Consider the following 20,472-nt stretch of genomic DNA (forward strand, 5'->3'; position numbering starts at 1 on the left):
AACGACTCAAAACACACTTGTTCCCTTAATTTTTTTTTTTTTTTTTAACCACATCTGTTTAAAATTGCTGTCCCCTCCCCTTTTTTTCTCACCCCCGACCCCACAGGTGTAGGGATCCTTAGCGCTGGGATACCTCAGGGTGACTACGCGCTCTATAAAAATTTCTAATAATAATAATAATAGAGCCCTACATCCCCACTCTGCCTATTGCTGAAAGAATTAGCCTCCCCCGAAATTTCGCTCTGGCTGCGCCTTTGGAGACGACCACATGCAGCCAACTCCAGCACAACCCTGCTTTCACCTTTCACAGTGTCTTGTTCTAGTACCACGAAAACACAAGCTTTGCCTGGCTCACTTAGAGGCATATTATCAAGAACGGCGGTAAAATTATCGGCGCTTTAGCGGCAGGAAACTGCTGCTAAAGCGGCGATAATGAGCTTGCTAATAGGCCCTTGTGAATTCCTGTAGAAGCCCAGCTTCACACCAGAACCTGGGCTGCTATGGGAATTCACAATGGCATATTATCAAATCCATTATCACCGCTTTAGAGGCAGTTTCCTGCCACTAAATCGTCAATACTTTTAACGCCGTTCTTGATAATATGCCCCATCATGTTTCTAAATTAACGTCTTACACTGAAAATCTGCTTTACATTTCTTTCGCTGGATCAACCTTTGTTTAAAACACCACCAGAGAAGGGTGGTGAACTATGGTCCACAAAGAGCAACTCAAAGCTTTCTTGTTCTTTATCAGAAACATCTGCCTGTCAATGATTATCGCCAGCCTTTTCGGCCGCTTAAGAGGCTGGGTGGATGAGTATAATATACGGTATTTAGGATCGGGGTGAAGGGTGCACGGAAATAAGGACGGATAGTTGAATAAAGTGCGAGTAGATGGATGGCCAGATGGATGAATGGATAGCTAGATGGATAGATGTATGAATGGGTGGAAGGATGAATGGATGCATGGACCACTACTTAGGATAGACGGGTAGGCTGATAGATGCATAGGATTGGTTCTGGGACAGATGTATGTATGGCTACATGGGCGTATGACTGGATGGATGGCACAGTGCTTACCATAGGCGAGAGGGCTGATAGATGCTTAGGATAAGTGCAGGGACAGATGTGTCTATAGGAATGTATGGATGAATTTAAAGATGGTTGGATGGCACAGTGCTTCGGATGGATGGATGCAGCGCTTTAAGTGGGCCAGGTCTGAGCACCGGCAGTTATTTTCAGGAGGCCTCGAAACAGGTCTGTATCGAGCTCTATTTTCGTCCCTCGCAAAGGTAGTCAGTTTTCTTTTTTTTCTTTTTTTATTGGACTGCAGTGAGAGCATGCACATCTTTGTGCGCATGCTCATTTTGCTCACTACTGAGAAGTGGAGACATCATGCTAGCTGAGCCACGTTGTAGGAGGAAGGGAAATCCTTTAAAGAGCGTGTTTTCCGAACGTAGGATAATTGGAGGGGATTTTGTTAAGCACACAATACTAGTTATCTTGATGTAGACCACGCCCCTACTTGGATAGCCCACTCCCCTTTAACAGGTTTGCCCCGACCCTTTTAGAGCACCCCCAGTTTTTTTCCCACTTAAAGCCCTGACTGCACCATAGTAACAAAGAAATGGTTTAAGCTTCCATTTAAATGTACAATGCCACCAACTTTCATAATTAGCCATCAACGCTGGCAGCCTTTTACCACAGTGCAAGAGTGTCTAACAGCACGAAGGTTTGTTATCCACAGAAATGTTGTGTGATTTGTGTAGCTGTCTGCTGGAACACTCATCATCAAAAGGTATTAAAACATGCAAATTTGCGAGTAAAACATATACCATACCATAAAGCGGTTCATAAATGGGCCCAGTGCCACCACACCACCCTCATCCCCATTCTTGCTTAACCTTACAAAATCAAAGAAAGAGCCCCAGCAAACTTGGTAGAGCCAGTATACCAATACAGGGACTTAATTTCAACAAGTGTCTGCCGGAACGCTCAGCAACAAAAGGTATTAAAACATGCACATTTCTGGATAAAACATATACCATGCCATAGAGCGCTTTATAAATGGACCCAGTGGTACTACATCACCTTTACAGCAACATACCCACCTCTCCCACCCCCACCCCTGCCCTTGCTTAACCTTACGAAATCAAACAACGAGCCCCAGCACTCTCGTTAGCGCCACTATAGCCATACATAGACTTAATTTCAACAGGTGTCTGCCGGAACGCTCATAAGCAAAAGGTATTGAAACCTGCAATTTTGCAAGTAAAACATACACCATACCATAAGGCGGTTTATAAATAGTACCAGTACCACTACACAGCCTCCACACCCGCCCTTGCTTAACTTTAAGCAATAAAACAAAGAGCCCCAGCAAACCTAGAAGTGCCACTATAGCCATACAGAGGCATAATTTCAACAGATGTCTCCCGAAACACTCATCAGCAAAACGTATTAAAACATGCACATTTGCGGGTAAAACATATACCATGCCATAGGGCGCTTTATAAATGGTCCCAGTGGTACTAAATCACCTTTAGTAGCTAGACATCTGCACGGTACTAAAGTCTGTGTTTTAATCACCAACATACCCACCTCACCCACCCCCACTGTGGAAATATGGATTTTTCTGATCAGTTATGTCCCCTATCTTGGACCCCAACGGTTTCATGTATGAATCACAAGTACATGTATGTTCCCTCCAGTTCCAGTTATGAAGACGCAAACACATGTGCGTCCACCGTCAACATGTCCTCTTTCAGATCCGCCATGAATAGGCTGGATATTCCATTCCTAAGTATGAAAGGCCACCGGCTTTATATGGTTCACTTATGCCATTTTACAGTCCAGGCAAGTAGGCCCTGATTCTGTCATCAAGCTTTTCTTGCTTTCTGCCTCTGAAGCTCCAGTCTGAGCCTGCATCTGTGACCATGAACTTTGTCTCATTCCCTGCGCGGCTCACGATGCCTGACATCAGCCTGTTGCCTGCCAAAAACTGTATTTCACCTTCGAAATTATCTGCTCCGCTCCCTGCCCAATGCATTCCTGTCTAGTAGTTTAAGTAAACATTCTTCCAGTTATCAAGCAAAGGCCTGGCTTCTCTGTCTTTATGCAAGTAATTCATAGCCTTATTATTATGGAAGACTTCTGCCCTCGCATCTAGTGCAGACACTTAGACGTTTGTACACGCACTAACAGTCAGTATAGTCAGTATAGAATAAGATTCTACTCTAAGAGACCTCTCTTTTGGATAACATAGTTCTTTAAACATAGGATGTTAGATATGATTTGGGATTAGGTTGACTTGACCCTCCAGACATCTGTCGCCACATGTAGAGCTAAAAGTCAAGTCCCCTTCACCCCCTAGTTGCACGTCAATCACACGTCATGCTGCTGTGCGCGCATTTCTGCCAAGTATTTCTGCTGACATTGCGAAATTCTTTCATGGAACCACCCTATTATGACATCACACCTGATGACGTTCTTTAGTTACACCCAGTTACGCCTACTTTTGCTACGTATGTATGTTTTATCTTCACTGTCAATTGTTACGCCTCCTGCATTTGCTTCACTGTAATGCCTATTGTATAAAAGTGATACTTATCAATAAAGTAAGTGCTTCACTTCCTGAACCTCCGTGGTGATGGAACTTGGAGTCACCGATTCGAATCGTCCATTTGAATAAAGCCCATTCCGAACCTCTAATGCCACGGATTCTGCCTCTTATTTTACTGAGCTATTTTTATTATGTTTCTGTATCAAATTAAGTCCCGGTAATTAAATTATTTACCACACCACCCCCGCCCTTACTTAACCATACGAAATCAAACAGACACCCCCACCATTCCTAGTAGAGCACTATACCCATTCACGGGCTTAATTTTAACAGGCGTTTTAAGGAACGCTTATCAGCAAAAAGTATTCAAACATGCAAATTGGCAGGTAAAACATAAGCCATCCCATAGCACGGTTTATAAATGGGCCCAGTGGCACTACACCACCTTTACTAGCAAGACATCTGTATGTTAATAAAGTCGTTTAAACACTCTGTAGAGTGTATAGCAGAGGATGGGGAGAGTAAACAAAGTTCTAATTCACAAACTTTTGATATACCGTGCCTTTACTGTATGTATATTAAGGACATTAAATGGAATGAAAAAATTGACGAGTGTCTCAAAAGGGATAGTGAAGCTGAGCACCGGTAAAACCCGGATCACTTAAACACCCACGTATATTCAGCACAGGGACACAGTGTGCCTGACAATTAATATCACTTATAATAACATATAGTGTACTAATGTCAAGAAAGTCATACAGAAAATATACCGAACATTTTCATTTCATTTTTATCTCTCACACATTTATAAAACATCTCTTCTAAAGAAACACTCCCCAACCACTTCCATTTCATAGGAACAGACAATCATTAATAAGTTTACTACCATATATTTTAGTATATCTACCTTTTTATTATTCACTAGTCACAAACTACTAAAACTATTAACTATACCCAAATGCAAACCAGAAACCGTGTTCATATTATATCTCAACCTATGATCAAATGATTAAAACTATGCGTACATATAAAAGGAACGTATCACTTTTACTATCTTCATCTCTTGTCCATGTAATCTCCAAACACTGTAGACGGCCTCACAGTACAACAACCTACCTAGACTTATATTCAAATCTACCTCTCACTGTCAAAATGAGACCACAACCTGTCCACATAACATTTCTGGGTTTGGTTTTATCGCTTTTAACTTAATAACACATACATCTCCTACCCCCCCTTCCCCACTACTTCCATAAAAACTATAATTTGCAAGCGTGGGACATTTTGTTTATCTCGCCTAAATACATTAGCAAATCCATATTAACTCTATACCTCATTTTCAAAACCATACAGTCCTTTAAAGATGACAAACTACATTTCTTCATGTGAAAAATTCCTAGACATATATAAAGTACTTATTTAACAACAGGTCAAACTTTATGCATATTTTCTAACCGATAGGAAACACCACACTTTACTAACAGTATATTATTTTGAAATAAAAAATACTTTCAAACTTAAAAATATCACCTCAATACTTAATCACTACTACAGAACACATAACACACCTTGTTCATTTCTACCTCACCTTTGTAGTTGGTATGCAGATTTCAAATGTCACACACGCGTGCAATTCTTTCTTTGTCACACAGTACATGTAATGCACCGCTTTCATCAAGAATGGAACCAGTAATGGCACAATTTCTCTGTCGCTCCACATATAAATACATGTAAAGAACAAATCAGAATACTTCATTCCTTCATCGACATTCCATTGGTTATTTTTGAATTTTCCATCTGAAAAGCTACTTAATAATCTGCACCACATACAGGTCAGAAGTTCAACCTATTTTATCACCACATTTTCTGGAACATTCTACGACACCTGCAGGTTAAAAGTTCATGATTTTTTTAAACATAACTTTTTTTTTCCAGCATATTCTCAAACATTTAACAGCACCTGCGGGTTAAACGTTCACCATTGTTTTAAGCTGCAAATGTACCTTCCAAATGCAAGTAGCACGTCTGGTTGAGCTAAGCACATTTCAACCTATCGTATGGACTCCACATTTAGACTGCTCTTTATTAACCAATGACAAACATGCTTTTTCACGCAACTAATATGCACCCTAGTTTTAATACCCAATGCTTCTTATCTTCCAATCAATTATCGTTTTCTGTGGGGAAAAAATGATTTTTCCCCATCTTTAAACATATGTCTTACTCTACGAAGGAACTGCATGAGCTACAGATATCTTTACATACCTTCCAGCCATACCTTCAAAATGCTAGTGTGGATCGTAGGACATAGCTAAGTTTTCTGGTGCAAGAGGTATGCAGAACAGAGACGTATTGACTTAGACCTAGGTTTACAAAATATGGACATTAAGGTGCCAATTCCGATCCGGTAAAAACCGGGTACGAACCGTCGGACGGAGCCTTTTCTCCGTCCGACTCGTACCCGGTGCGAAATCCATCCGAAAATGCAAGTACGATTCATACGGAAACACCATTTCCGTACGATTCGAACAAAACACCGACCGAACAGAAACTAAACACAATTCCGATCCTGAAAGGAGCCGACGTGACGTCGGTACGCATCCAGCCTACGTTTCACGAACCAGGAAGTACGATTCGAACCGACGTCATCCCGCACGGAAAATATTTACCGGCTGCCAAAAACTGCCGGGAAATCAGGACGACACACGCAAGGAGCAGCTGGACGCGACGAACAGACATGGACCCGAACCTACGTGCCATCCCTGCCCTCCTAGCAGTCCACCTGGCGTACAGGAACCGACGCAGACGCCGCAGAAGGTCAGCACAACAACCAGGGGCAAAGGGGGGGGCAGGGGCAGGACACACAACACCAACACATGGTACCAAATCACACATGGCCTGGACATACCTGACCATCAGGGCCTGGTCACTTCCAGGGGGTGGGGGCAAGGCCAGCAACGCAAGCGTCCGCCACAACGGAAGTGGATGGTCACGCGAACCGGTACGTACCCTACCCAGGCCGCAAGAGCGTGGGTACGGAACGTACCACGCGTCCCCCTACGTCACTCCAACAATAGCGGTACGGCCCGTACCCACGTCAGAAAGGCCTTGGTACAGCTCGTACCAGCATTGCTGGGGTCATGTAGGGGTACGCGTGGTACGACCCGTAGCCACGCCCCCAAGGCCTGTGTACGGTGCGGACCCCACGGCCCGCAACAATGGTGGGACGCACCGTACCCACACACCAAAGGCATGGGTACGGCCCGTACCCAGGCACGCAGAGCGTGGGCAGGGGTATGTACGGACCGTACCCCCACCCGTGGAAGTACGGCCCGTACCCCCACCCGTGTATGTACGCCCCGAACCCCCACCCGTGTATGTACGCCCCGAACCGCCACCCGTGTATGTACGCACCCAAGCGCCACCCGTGTATGTACGCCCCGAACCCCCACCCCACCCTGGTATGTACGCCCCGAACCCCCAGCCGTGTATGTACGGACCGAACCCCCACCCGTGTATGTACGCACCAAACCACCACACCAGCCGTGTATGTACGCACCAAACCCCCACCCCAGCCGTGTATGTACGCACCGAACCACCACCCGTGTATGTACGCACCGAACCACCACCCGTGTATGTACGCCCCCGAACCCCCACCCCAGCAGAGTATGTACGCCCCGAACCCCCACCCGTGTATGTACGGACCGAACCCCCACCCCAGCCGTGTATGTACGCACCAAACCACCACCCGTGTATGTACGCCCCCTAACCCCCCCCAGCCGTGTATGTACGCACCGAACCACCAGCCGTGTATGTACGCACCAAACCCCCACCCGTGTATGTACGCACCTAACACACACCCCAGCAGAGTATGTACGCACCAAACCCCCACCCCAGCCGTGTATGTACGCACCGAACCACCACCCGTGTATGTACGCACCGAACCCCCCCCCAGCCGTGTATGTACGCACCGAACCACCACCCGTGTATGTACGGACCGAACCCCCACCCCAGCAGAGTATGTACGCACCGAACCACCACCCGTGTATGTACGCACCGAACCCCCCCCCAGCCGTGTATGTACGCACCGAACCACCACCCGTGTATGTACGGACCGAACCCCCACCCCAGCAGAGTATGTACGCCCCGAACCCCCACCCGTGTATGTACGGACCGAACCCCCACCCCAGCCGTGTATGTACGTACATACACGGCTGGTGGTTCGGTGCGTACATACACGGCTGGGGGGGGTTCGGGGGCGTACATACACGGCTGGTGGTTCGGTGCGTACATACACGGCTGGTGGTTCGGTGCGTACATACACGGCTGGGGGGGGGTTCGGGGGCGTACATACACGGGTGGGTGTTTGGTGCGTACATACACGGCTGGTGGTTCGGTGCGTACATACACGGCTGGGGTGGGGGTTTGGTGCGTACATACACGGCTGGTGGTTCGGTGCGTACATACACGGCTGGGGGGGGGTTCGGGGGCGTACATACACGGCTGGTGGTTCGGTGCGTACATACACGGCTGGGGGGGGGTTCGGGGGCGTACATACACGGGTGGGTGTTTGGTGCGTACATACACGGCTGGTGGTTCGGTGCGTACATACACGGCTGGGGGGGGTTCGGGGGCGTACATACACGGGTGGGTGTTTGGTGCGTACATACACGGCTGGTGGTTCGGTCCGTACATACACGGCTGGGGGGGGTTCGGGGGCGTACATACACGGCTGGTGGTTCGGTGCGTACATACAGGGCTGGGGGGGGGGTTTGGTGCGTACATACACGGCTGGTGGTTCGGTGCGTACATACACGGGTGGGGGTTCGGGGCGTACATACGCGGGCGGGGGGTGGTGGGGTGTTCGGCGCGTATGCGGGCACATGTCTCCATGGTTGCTATGGGAGTTCGGTTCGGACGGTGTTTTTTGCGTACGGTTGTGAAATGGGGAGGACGGGAGGGATCGTACTTGCGCAGTCGGACTTTATTTTTCCGCACGGTGGGTTTCTCGCCCGGGGACGTGTCGGTGACTTTTCCCGACCCGAGGACGTGTGGGGAAATCTTCCCAATGCGATTCGTATGGACTTTTTTCCGTTCGAATCGTACTTGGCAGTTTGTACGCTACTTTGACGATTCGGACGGAAAAAAATCCGGATACGAGTCGGACGGGGAATTTTTTTACCGGATCGGAATTGGCACCTAAATGGTTTGCACAGAGAGGATTGAAGTGGCACCAATTGTTGCCTTTGGTTAAAACCTGTTTGCATCTCCAACACCCTGACCTCATGATTGTGCATTGTGGTGGAAACGACCTAGGCACATTGACTGGGGTAGGTTTGGAAATGCTAATGAAGGACACCTTTCGACAATTGATGCTGCTTTTGCCTCAAACTGTCTTTGTATATTCCAATATATGCCAAAGACAGAAGTGGAAAAGGTCAAACCAATTTTGTCCTCAGATTGAAAAATCTAGGAAGTATGTCAACAAAGCTGTATCTGCATACCTCAGAGACCATAGAATGGGGTCGATCTACAACAACAACATACGTTTTGATATGGCTGATGTCTACAGAAGTGATGGAGTACACTTCACAGATCAGGGAAATCGAGTTTTTCTGAATAACCTGAAGCTGTGCATCCACACTTATATGTAGCTCCAACTAATAAACACAAGGGTCTTTTTACGTACGAGTGAGTAGTTTGCACTTTCCAAATACCAAATTGATTTGATACGTGCAAATTTAGCTTCACACTCACTATATAACATCCTATAAACACCATACACAACTTACAATATCCGAAACAAAAGTTCCTACCGAGTAGGTATAAGTACATGCTGACACTACTTGCACAGATGTGGCACAGCGGCCAGAGCACATGACTGCACAGCATAGGACACACAGTTTGGACTCACGCTTTCATCCCGGAGTCCGGCAGCAGCTCAGCTTAGCAGCATGCGACTCTAGACAATACCTCACATATTTTCCGAACCCCAGCACTTTCAGACCAGTAGGGGTCAGTCGTTTGTCCTAGTAGGTATAAACACATGCTGACACTACTTCCACAGGTGTGGTGCAATGGAGAGGGCACCTGACTTCACAACATAAGACACACAGTTTGGGCTCATGCTTTAATCCCCGAGTCCTGCAGCAGCTCACCTTAGCAGCATCACACTCTACGCAATACCTCACTTAATTTCCGTACCCAGCACTTTCAGACCGGTAGGTATGAGCAGTTCACTTTGCACCCCCTCTATAGCACACCCTAAACACCCCAGAGGTTTCAGTGCTCCTACCCTCCTCTTTCCTACTTTTTTCTCCCTTTTTTCCCCTTACTCACTTCGACAGAATCACAAAATGGCGGCCAACACTTCCTAGTTGCAACCGCTCGCAGCGCTCCCAACCAATAAGCAGCACGCTCGTGCTTGTAACACCTCAGCCAATCAGATGGCAGAATTCCCAAATATTGATATCTGTAAATTTCGATACTTCTCAAAACTACTGAACGGATTTACACTAAATAAACAAAAGAGTGCTTTCTAGACCAAGACCCTTCTCCCTGCCAAATTTGGGGTAATTCCGTTCACCCGTTCGACCTGTAGCCTTGTCTAAAGTTTCCTATGGAAATAACATGGAGAAAACATGTTTTGGGACCCCCCTTTTTTCTCGGCCCCCCCTTGACGAATCACCCCCAAACGTTCAACATAGGAGCTGATATGAACAAAGAATTAGTTTGGAACATTTCATGAAGATTCATCAAACAACGCCAAAGTTATAAGCAAAACAAAAAATGCTCTTCCTATGGAAACTTGGTCCTAACTATCTCCCTACTGGCGACCGCCAGTAGGTAATATATATATCCATATATGAAAGAACTATAACACATTTTAACAAATCTTCTGCAAAACATTAAATACATGACCTAATTAATTACATTTAAAGAATCCAAAAAGATATTTACAAAAATTATTATAAATATCTAAATCCATATAAACAAATAAAATTAAATTAACCCCTTCGCTGCTGGGCCATTCCCCCCCCCCCCCCCCGTGCTAAGCCTTTTTTTGGCTATTTGGGGTAGTTAGCGCATAGGCCCCTGTAACTTTTTGACCACATAAGGTATCCACGCCAAATTTGCGTCCTTTTCTTCCAACATCATGGGGATTCTAAAGGTACCCAGGGTTTGTGGATTCCCCTGGAGGGGACCCAGAAATTAGCCAAAATACTGCTAAATTTCTTTTTTTTTTTTTAAATGGGAAAAAGGGCTACAGATGAAAGCGTCTTTTTTTTCCCCTGCAAATGCTATCAATAAAGGGGTTATGGTGCTGAGATCACTATTTTCCCAGCTTTCATGGACAAGCAGACTTTTGTCAAAAAACACATTTCTTTACACCGTTTTGGCATTTTTGTGGGACATAGCCTATTTTTGCTGTTTTTTGTGCTTTCAACCTCCTTCCAGTTAATGGTAGAAATGGGTATGAAAGCAATAATAGATCCTGGAAAGCTATACATTTTAGAAATGTAGACAAAATTCTGATTCGAGCAAGGGGTCATTTGTGTAGATCCTTCAAGTTTTCTTTATAGAAACTAACAGTTGAATATAGAAATAATTGAAACTTAGTTGAAAGAAACAGCCATTTGTGTCAAAGTTTTCACCTGTAACTGCTTCCAATTATGACAGCTGTTTGGAAGCAATATACCGTTACATCCGCTGGACTTTCTGGTTGTGGGTATATATAGGATTTGTAGGTTTATCAAGAACCCGGTGAACCCAGAGCCAGTAACTGAGCAGTGTCTTGCAATTGTTTTTTTATTTTGTACAGGGTATATAGCAATTAATTTGGGAAAATATATACATGGAAAAATTGGTATGAAAGACACCTATGTATTTCTGAAATTGGAACAAAATATAGAGTTTAGAAACAGTAGATATTTGCACATTTCCAAAAGTGTGAGTGTCCATTCTAGCATGAGAATTATAGGTCATTTTTCAAAATGACTTCTTTTTTACACATTGTCTTTCATTAGGAAAAATTCAATAGGTAATAACAGTTGCTCTACAATTCTGCGTTACCCTAAGTCTCCCAATAAAAATGGTACCTCACTTGTGTGGGTAGGCCTCGTGCCCTCGTTAGGAAACGCCTCAAAACGCAACGTGGACACACTTTATTTTTACAGTGAAAACTGACCCTTTTTTTGCAAAGTGACTAGCTGTAGATTTTGAACCCTAGTTCTGCCGGCACCTAGAGAATCCTAGCAAACCTATACATTTTTGAAAACTAGACAGCCAGGGGAATCCAGGATGGAGTGACTTGACTGAATCTCACCAGGTTTTATTACCCAGAATCCCTTGCAAACCTAAAAATCTGTTAAAAAAACACATTTTCCTCACATTTCTGTGCTGGAAAGTTCTGGAATCTGCGTGGATCCACGAAATTCCACCCACCCTACGTTTGCCAAAGTCTTCCAAGAAAAATGGTACCTCACTTGTATGGTTAGGTCTAGTGACCGCGACAGGAAATGGCCCAAAATGCAACATGGACACACCACATTTTCACAGTGAAAACTGACTCTTTTTTGCAAAAGTGCCTAGCTAGAGATTTTGAACCCTAGCTCTGTCGGCACCTAGGGAAATCTAGAAAACCTATAAATGTTTGAAAACTAGACACCAAGGGGAATTCAAGATGGGGTGACTTGTCTGGCTCTAACCAGATTCTGTTACATCCCTTGCAAACCTCAAAATTTGTCAAAAAAACACATTTTCCGCACATTTCTCTGGTGTAAAGTACTGGAATCTGCATGGATCCACAAAATTTCACCCCCCCTCGCATTCCCCAAAGTCTTCCGAGAAAAATGGTAACTCACTTGTGTGGGTAGGCCTAGTGCCCGTGACAGGAAACGGCCCTAAATGCAACGTGGAAACACCACATTTTCACAGTGAAAACAGACCCTTTTTTAGCAAAGTGCCTAGCTGTAGTTTTTTAACCCTAGCTCTGCCGGCACCTAGGGAAGCCTAGCAAGCCTATACATTTTTGAAAACTAGACACACAGGAGAAACCAGGATGGCATGACTTGTCTGGCTGTCCCCAGGTTCTGTTACCCAGAATCCCTTGCAATCCTCAAACTTTGCACACAAAAAATACATTTTCCTCACATTTCTGTGGTGAAAAGTTCTGGAATCTGCGTGGATCCACAAAATTCCACCCACTCCACGTTCCGCAAAGTCTTCCCAAAAAAATGGTACCTCACTTGTGTGGGTAGGCCTATTGCCCGCAACAGGAAACAGCCCGAAACGCAACGTGTACACACCCCGTTTTCACAGTGAAAACGGACCCTTTTCTGCAAAGTGCCTAGCTGTAGATTGTGAGCACTAGCTCTGCCGGCACCTAACGAAACCTTGCAAACCTATACATTTTTTAAAACTAGACACCCAGGGGAATCCAGGATGTGGTGACTTGTCTGGCTCTCACCAGGTTCTGTTACCCAGAATCCCTTGCAAACCTCAAAACATTTCCTCACATTTCTATGGTGGAAAGTTCTGGAATGTGCGTGGATCCACAAAATTCCACACACCCCACATTCCCCAAAGTCTTCCAAGAAAAATGTTACCTCACTTGTGTGGGTAGGCCTAGTGTCCGCGTTAGGAAACGGTCCAAAACTCAACGTGGATACACCACATTTTCACAGTGAAAACTGACCCTTTTTTTTGCAAAATGCCTAGCTGTAGATTTTGAAACCTAGCTCTGCCGGCACATAGGGAAACCTAGCAAACCTATACATTTTTGAAAACTAGACACCCAGAGGAATCTAAGATGGGGTGATTTGTCTGGCTCTCACCAGGTTCTATTACCTAGAATCCCTTGCAAACCTCAAAATTTGTAAAAAAGAACACTACTTTTCCTCCCATTTCTGTGGTGGAAAGTTCTGAAATCTATGTGGAGCCACAAAATTCCACCCAACACGCATTCCCCAAAGTCTTAGAAGACAAAAGAGGTACGGTGTTCCTGGGTGGCAAGTTGGCCACCTGGTGAGTACTCAGAGTGGTGGGGAGGTGGGAAATACCTCCTTTCGGATGCAATGCTCGACGGGCACCCATAAAGGGGCTCTTTATCGGAGATCTTTTGTTCCTTGCCGTATAGGTGCCATAGGTGTGAAGGGCCTGGTAAGATGTAGATGTGGTGTGTGGGTTAAAACAGGTAAGGGAATCCTCTATAATTATTTTTATTCTGGAGAGGTCACAACCTGATTAAAAAGTAAAAAGAAGAAGGAGGGCGACTATTTTGTTTTAATCTGACAAAAATTACGCTCTACCCCTTAGGGGTCAACATGTTTCTCACCTATAAAATGTCTCTAATAGATCAGTTGGCGAATCCTCAGGACCTAGTGACTAAATGTAAACTATGTACAGTGTGTGGTGTGGTTCTACATACCACTTCTTCTCTCGGTAGGATGTTCCCCCGGAGAAAAGCAACCAACCTAGAGTACAAACATAAAGAATCAAAAAACCAAATTGAGATATTTGTACGTGGTCCAATTAATTCCAGTGGATGTATTTCCCCGAATACAACCTCTTTGAATCTATACAAGTGATAAAAACAACGTGATTTCATGCATATCACATTCTAAGTGTGCCTTCATTTGCATTTAGAATATAAAAACCTCTGTGTAACCAGTTAGAGTAATTGAACATCATGGTGAGTGTCTATCAGCTCACCTCTTAAGGATTCAAGTGGGGCTTCATCAGACCACAGCGGAGTATATGGACACTCAACGTACTGTCGCTGTTTTTTAAAAGGAAAAAACAAACAACAAGTATGTTGGGTTTGGGCTTGTAGGCCCAAAGTCTTCCCAGAAAAATGGTACCTCACATGTGTGGGTGGGTCAAGTACCGGCAACAGGCAAGGGCCCAACAACATCAAAATTACCTATCACAAAACAATCTGGTTTTGCAAGGGGGGTCCCATGAGTTTTTGGCCCTGGGGTCAGTGGCCATCTAGGGAAACCTACCAAACCCACACATTTCTGAAAACTAGACACCTGGGGGACTCCAGCAAGGTATGGCTTGCATGGGTCCCCTACATTTCCCTACCCAGAACCCCTTGCAAACCTCAAATTTAGCTGATAAAAATCACTTTTTTCTCAAATTTTTTATGTGGGAAGGTTCTGGAATCTGCATGCATCCACAAATTTCCTACCACCTAGCATTCTCCCACGTCTCCCGATAGAAAATGGTACCTCACTCGTGTGGGTGGGACAAGTACCCGTAACAGACAAGGGCCCGAAACCTATTGAGGCGACATCAAAATGACCTATCACAAAACAACCTGGTTTTGCAAGGGGGGTCCCATGAGCCTGAGATAGCCCCCTGAGCACGTAGAAAGCGAAACTGAAATGAGCCTTGTTTCAGTTTCTTTGAAATTGTGTCAGTGCGACATGCATGCTGATCATCATTTCACAGAAACGGGGGGGCCTCAGTAGCTGGGGACGCTCTTCCCCAGCTCCCAAGGCTTTAGGGGAGAAAAAGAAATCCCTCTGGTGCCTGTACATTAGCACCTATGCGTCGGACAGCTCTTGAGCATCTGACTCATGCAAGGGGTTATACACATAAACAAATAATAATTATAGATATTGTGAAACAATATTAAGAAAAGTATTGAAGTCTGGGAATTATAAATATACTATTCCCACTTTAACAGTAGTCAAAGCGTAGACTTTCAGAGGGGTTACATTTACAATTCCCAATGCAAACAGGTCAACAGCAGGGAAAATAATGGATTAAAGAAGGGTCAGATTTACTATTCCCAGTCCAGTTTATGCAACAGTAGGGAAAGCATTGGACTTCGAAAGGGTAAGATTATCTAGTGAGTGCTTGTAAAGTTTTTTAATATTATTTCCTAACTATAACATACCTGTAACCTTTGGTTTCTTTAGTGAATTTCAAAGGCTTTTTTACTTTTATTTCCTAAATGTAATCTGCAACTTTTGAGAGTGGGTGCGTGAGTGGCTGATTTGGTTGGTGAGAGGTTTTGTGGGTGTGTGAGTGGGTATGTGTATGAATGGCTGTGGCAGTATGGGTCGGTGATTGGGTGTGTACGTGGCTGCATAGGTCTGTGAGTGAGTGTGTGAGTGGCTGTATGGTTCTGTGAGTATATGTGTGAGTGGCTGTATGAGTCTGTGAGTGGGTGTGTGAGTACCTGTATGGGCCAGTAGCATGGTGTGTGAGTGGCTGTATGGGTCTGTGAGTGGGCATGTGAGTCACTTTGTGGGTGCATGAGTAGGTTTGTGAGTGGCTGTATGGGTCTGTGAGTGGGTATGTGAGTGGCTGTATGGGTCTGTGAGTGGGTGTGAGTGGCTGCATGGATCAGTGAGTGGGTATGTGAGTGTTTTTTTTGGTGTGTGAGTGGCTGCATTGGTCTGTGAGGGGAACCAACCTTTACCGCGCTGCCTTTACAACATGGTCGTTACAATGACCGCGTTGTTACAACGCAATGCCATTACTACGCAGGTCAGTACATCGAATTGCAGTAGATGGCGCTCTAACATAAGGAATAGTATAATTTACTATTCCAACACCTTCCCTACTGTTGCTTAGGCTGGAGTTGGAATAGTAAATTATACATTCCTACTGTTACAGCGCCATCTACTGAAAGTCGATGTAATGACTTGCATGGTAATGGCATCGCGTTGTAACAACGCAGTTGTTGTAACCACTGTGTTGTTACCTACCACGTAGTAAAAGCATGTGTGGTAACGTGCTATATTCGTCTGTGAGTCGGTGTGTAAATGGTTATATGAGTGTGTGAGTGGCTGTATGGGTATGTGAGCAGATGTGTGTGTGGTTTTGTGGGTGTGTGAGTGGGTATGTGAGTGACTATGTGGGTCTGTGAGTGAATGTGGGAGGGGTTGAATGGTTGTGTGAATTTGCATCTGAGTGCCTGTGTTGGTGTGTCAGTAGCTGCATGAGTCAGAAAGGAACCTCACCTGCCCCTTTATTCAATGGATCCACAGTTCTGAACAAAATGTCAACCTAACTGGACTACTTTCTACTGGTTAATTAGTAAGTGCTAATTAGTTGGGTAAATGTCTAGTGAATATTGTACACTACAGCTGCGTAATTGACCAGGAGGAAATATCTCATTGGCCTGTGCATTTATTTCAGCAATGTGTTTGTTCCTCAAGCGTGTACTTCCAGAAATCTGTGATAAAATGAATCCACCTATAGAGAAGTAGAGGTAATTCCCCAACAAACAAAGGTACTTCCTCTTAACTATATGAGGTAAATGCTTTCTTTGTTTGGTTGAGATTTCCTCATATTCTTCTATATAGAAATTGTGTCACCAAAATAGTCAAAAAACGCGCTCGGTGAGGCCTTTTGGTTAGGCCTGGGTGGTAAATTCCGTTTCGCTCGTGGAATTTGGGTAATTTGGGTAATTTCGCATTCCGCCGAGAACGTGGAATTGCCAAAAATTTAACGATCTGGAATTTTTTGCTTGTTCACGCTTTCATAATGCGTGTCCAAGAGATATTTCCCCCCGAGCACGCAAACAGCATTCATGAACAGGAAAAAAGCATTGCGAAAGGGTGGAACAAGCAATTCCGTGTGTTTGCGGAACTCTGCGTGCTCGAGGAGATTTTTTACCGTTTTGCGTAGCTTTGCGTAGCATGACTATGCAAATTCCGCCCACCCCTACTTTTGGTAAGCTGTCCATCAACATGGGAAAAGGTGGGAAAATAATCATAATAAGAGGTCATTTGTAAAGCACTTGGTTACACCTAATCGGTGTCCCTCCGCACTGGACCAAAGATTGCGGCAAAATATATCAGGACCAGAATAGAATTGAATATGGTTACTGAACAGCCAGGTTTTCAATTTCTTCCTGAAGTCAGTTTCAGAGGGGAAATCTCTGAGGGTACACAGAAGAGAGTTCCATAATTTAGCAGCTATATAAGCAATAGACCTTTGCTGGCTACTAAGGTGGACGGTGCAGGCCCAAATATAGGAAGCCTGCCAGTGATTTTACACATTTTCATACTCGTAGTAGTGTAAAGGAAGAACTATGCACTCTGCTCTCACCAGGAGATGACAAGAAAAAACCCACTCATCACAGTCACCACAGATTGTGCTCTGATAGATGAATGATGCATCCATCTCCAGCAAGGATTTAAGATCATTTTTCAATGTGGAAATACTTTGCCTTTGCCAAGTCCAAGAAGTTAAGATAATTTGTTCTTCACAGAAGGGGGACACGCTGGTTGTGGCACCAAGGACCACATGCCTTGGGGACCTGCCGAAAATTAATAAGGGATGGCGGCTGCATGGCCTCCCTCCTTGGGTGGAATTTGTCCCCGAGCCACCATCCTCTGGGGCACGGCCAATTATTGTGTGAGGAGGGGGCCACAGATTCCCCCTCCCTGGGCCAATTTTTGCCCTGGGGAACTAATCCCCTGGTGCTGGACAGTTACTGGAAGGAAGGGGGCCCTGTGGCCCTTCTCCCAGGCCAATTTTGGCTTCAGGACTCCATCCGTTGGGGCATGGCCACTTGATTCTGGGTGCCCTAGCTCCACTCAATTGTGTGTCTTTTGCTGGCTCCACTCAGGGCACCCAGTGTGCTCTGCGGGGGACGGACGGTGGAGCATCAATGCCCCATTGTCCCTGCCAGCCCCCAGCCTCAAATGACAGCAGGCCACCAATGGTCCAGCACAAAAGGAGCAGCATAAAATGCTGCTCCCTGCATGCCAGGGCAATTCATTCATCTTTTCTCTTGCACGCTTGATAGCAAGCAGAGAAATAGAGGAAAAGTTCACTCCCAGCGGGCTAAAGCGGTTTTCATGCAAACGTACTGTTTTCTCCAGCTTGACAGGAGCTGTCAAAGCTCCTGCCAAGTGAAAGCAAGTATCTATGTCCCAAGGGTGGGCACCTCGGGACCCTGGGGGGTATTGCGGTCCCCAGGGCCATCAATGGCTCCAGGAGACAGGCCATACGGCCGCCCTCCATTTGAAGTGTACAGCCTGGCCCTGGGGAGGTGGTGGTCCCCAGAGTGGTAATGGGTCCAGGAGGGAGGTTCACTTGGCCCTGTCACCTTTAATATATAAAGGTTAGTTAGTACACTCTGCCCCAGGACCTAGCCCATCCGCAGGCTGAAATCTAAACAAGTGTGGGGGACCATGCTTTTTTTTTTTGAAATGTCATGAGATTCGCAGATCCACCTCATTTTTTGGCAACAAAAATAAAAAAAATGCTTTTTGGCTCCAGCGTGGGTCCCACAGGATGCCCCACCACCAGGCCTAGGAGGTCAGGGTATTTCTAACCTTACCTCTTCTGTTTATTTTTTAACCTTTTTCTTGGGACTAAGGCCCAAGATGGCTGCCAACACTTCCTTGTTGACGTGTTTGGCAGCCAAAGTACAAAAATGCACCTTTCTGGACCAAGATGTAGCTTTCTGCCAAATTTAGTGTAATTCTGATAATGCTCAAAATCCCTATGACAATTAACATGGGGAAAATGCATTTTGGGACAACCCCTTTTTCTCTGCCCCCACTTCACGATTCACCCTGAAACTTTCTAGACACCTGCTGAAGTGAGCTTAAAATTATTTGGGGTCGTATTGTGAAGATTCGCCAAACAGCACTAAAGATATAGGCAAGTCAAATAATGCTTTAACAATGGAAACAAAGTCGTACCTATACGTACTGGCGACCTGGCGGTCGCCAGTAGGTCGATATAGTTAGGACCTATTTTCCATAGGAAATCTGCAACATTCTATTTGGAATAACTTTGGCGCCGATTGACAAATCTTCGCGAAATTTTCCAAACATTTGGCCAGCTCTGGTCTGCTCCTATCCTGAAAGTTTCAAGGTGATTCATCAAGCAGGGGCCGAGAAAAAAGGGGGGTCTCTAAACGCGTTTTCCCCATGCAATTTCCCATAGGACCTTTAGCCGCAGAATTACACCAAATTTGGCAAAGAGGTAGTCCTCAGTTCAGACTCGTGCCTTTTGCTTAAATGGTGTAAATCCGTTCAGTAGTTCCTGAGAAAATTACATTTAAAAGTACATATATATCTATGGCCTGGGAGGATCCGCACACCCTATGCGCACCCAGCGCGCACCCTGCCGTGCATGAGCTGTATTCTAATTGGCTGTCAACACTCCAAATCAGGAAGTGTTGGCAGCCATCTTGTGCCTCGGTAGAACCGAGGCACAAGAAACCTAAAATACAAACGTGAAAAACGCAAAAAGGGGGCAGGGTAGAAACACCTTAACCCCCTAGGCCTGCTCAGGGGGTCCCACAAGGACCCCCAGGACCCCAAAAAGCATTTAAAAAAAAAAAGATTCGCGCACCCAGCGCGCATTTCAGCCGAAAAAAAAAAAAGAATTCAGTGCGGGCTCCCGTGCTTAATATTCTAATTTGCCCCCGGGGGCCAAATCCCGGGGGCATATTGAAAAATTAAGTGTGGGGGGTCCCAATCCCCCCCACAGACCCAGGGACCGCCACCCCCCCGGGGTTTCTTTAAAATGGGTGGGGGGCTTTCAGGCCCCCCCAGCCCCAGGGACCGCCACCCCCGGGGCTTTAATACATTTGGTGTAGGGGGGCTCTCAGGCCCCCCCAGCCCCTGGGACCGCCACCCCCGGGGCAACTTCACAATGTGGGAGGGGGCCGTGCGGCCCCCCTCCTGGAGTCTTGTATAGGCCCTGGGGACCGCCACCCCCCCAGGGCCGGCTCCTGCAGTGTCCCGGGGTGCCCACCCCGTGGGACACTGCTGTTTGCAATGGCAGGGCGGTAGCGGGAGGTCCCCGGTGGGATAGTTGGCTGCCAGGGGACTTCAGGATTCAAGGGGACTTAATCCCCCAACTTAAAACACGCCACGGGGTGCGTTTGCACCATGGTGAAGGTAGGGGGTGGGGCCTGAGGGG

The sequence above is a fragment of the Triturus cristatus genome, chromosome 6 (genome assembly GCF_964204655.1).
Source record: "Triturus cristatus chromosome 6, aTriCri1.1, whole genome shotgun sequence".
In the NCBI taxonomy this organism is placed as follows: domain Eukaryota; kingdom Metazoa; phylum Chordata; class Amphibia; order Caudata; family Salamandridae; genus Triturus; species Triturus cristatus.